The sequence below is a fragment of the Pteropus alecto genome, unplaced genomic scaffold (genome assembly GCF_000325575.1).
Source record: "Pteropus alecto unplaced genomic scaffold, ASM32557v1 scaffold157, whole genome shotgun sequence".
Classification (NCBI taxonomy): Eukaryota; Metazoa; Chordata; class Mammalia; order Chiroptera; family Pteropodidae; genus Pteropus; species Pteropus alecto.
Genome location: NW_006440626.1, coordinates 1,064,496 through 1,066,248, shown reverse-complemented (window position 1 = coordinate 1,066,248; position 1,753 = coordinate 1,064,496). Strand labels below are relative to the sequence as shown.

At 60.1% G+C, this 1,753-nt stretch overlaps 1 long non-coding RNA gene across 1 annotated transcript in view; it reads right to left on the bottom strand.

Annotated features, from left to right (window-relative positions):
• LOC112484232 overlaps positions 1-1,711 on the bottom strand; it is a 9,335-nt gene extending 7,624 nt beyond the window's left edge. Inside the window, exon 1 of the long non-coding RNA XR_003047954.1 lies at positions 388-1,711. This is a non-coding gene — a long non-coding RNA (uncharacterized LOC112484232). The remainder of the gene's footprint in view (positions 1-387) is intronic.
• Between the last annotated feature and the right edge of the window lie 42 nt (positions 1,712-1,753).

The window sequence follows — 1,753 nt, the reverse complement described above, 5'->3', positions numbered from 1 at the left end:
ATGACCCGTATGGCCCTGGGGAGAGCTCAGGAGGTATCTGTTGTCCTGGCCATGGATGCCACCAGCTCTACCCGGAGAGGTGACAGTAAAGGTGAAGGGAGCAGAATCAGGAGATGATTCTAAAGGGGCAAGAAAAACACCAAGGGCTTGACGAGGTAAGGGTGACGGTGGGAGGGACCTGCCAGGTCACGCGGGTCTCAGCCTCAGGGATGGCGGCTCTGGGAGCCAAAGGTCGCCACACCCTCGATTTCGATCTCAGGGTCAAGGAGTTTGTTGGTCATGACTCTGCCTCCCTAGGACAAGGGTAATGTCTGGCACATAGTAAGTGCGCAGGAAACGCTGGTTGATTCGAACTGGACAGTGTCTGCTCACGAGGCTCTCGCATACCTTAGCTGGGACTCTCCTGGGTCCTTGGCTCCTCCGCTGGGCCTTGGCGACCCCATCCGCTGCCTCCTTCATGCTGTGGTGCAGGTTCCTGCCTCTGAGTGGGCGTGATAATGCCACCCCGCACTGAGTCAGACTGAGTTAACTGGCGGGCAGCTGTGTCCCACCCTCACCCCATGGTGCGGAACCTCTTTCTCAGGGGGCAGGTGCTTGGTTCCGCCACCAAGGGTGGAGTGTAAGGGGCATGCACTCTGGGATAGGTGACTCATTGGTCCCTGGGCCACAGTTTGTACCATACAGTGTGGGTGCGGGGGGGGCCCCTCTGAGCACCCTCCTCATGCTGAAGTTCTAGGATCAGCCCCTCCTCTGCCCACAGTGATTCACACAGGAAGCATTTATGGGAAAACATGGATGGGGCTGGGGCTCCGCTGACACCTGGACTTGCTCAGCACAGGCAAAGCTTCGGGAGAGGCCCGAGGTGGGATGAGGGCAGCATTGCTGTCTTGCTGTCTGATGGAGGGGACGAGAAGCGGGTGAGCCCTGTGGGAACCCCGGAAGCCGGGGGTGCGGGAGTTTGTGCTATGTGCTTGGGAGGCCTGGGTTAGGCCCAGCTTTGCCATTTGTTGACTGTATGACATTGGACAACTTATTTCACCCTCTGAGCCTCAGTTTCAACCTGTTTCCTCAGCTGGGAAATGGAAAGAATTCTGACCCCGCAGAGGGAGACTAGCCTGAGAGCAAGCACCGAAAATGAAAGTGCTGTGAAGTGTGCGGGCGCTCCCTTCACGGAGTTTGCTCTTCACCAGCCACACGGGCTTAGGGGACCCACCTGCTCTTACCATCCCAGAGACCTGGGGTGGGGCAGCTGGGGGGGTGGGGCGTAGCAAGGCTTTACTGGTCTCTGCCCTGGGGAGGCCACTCCTGATTCCCCAACTCCCCAACCTGGAACTCCTGCAGGCTAGAGGAGAGCAATTAGAGTGCCCAGAGTGGGGCGGGGTCCTGGCCTGAGGCACCCCGGGGTGCTGAAGGCTTCCACGCAGTCTTCATGAGAACCACAGGGAGGTCCGTGTCCACGAGGCGGCATCTCGAGGGATCTGTGTGAACACAGCCTTTGTGGGGAGGGATGGGGAGGAGGGAGTGACTTTGGTTGAGGCGCTGAGGAGCGGGGGACTTCTTGGGGGGCACAGGGGTCGCCGAGCATCGTATGGGTGTGTCCGCAGTGGCCGGGAGGGCGCTCGAGGTTGAGTCGTGTGTACCGTGTATGTTGGTTTCCTGTGGGCACGTGTGGCCCTCAGAAGAGCGGAGCAGGTCAAGGGCGCGACGGGGAAAGGGCCGACCCAGGGGGATTTGAGGCGCGGACCAGCCTCGC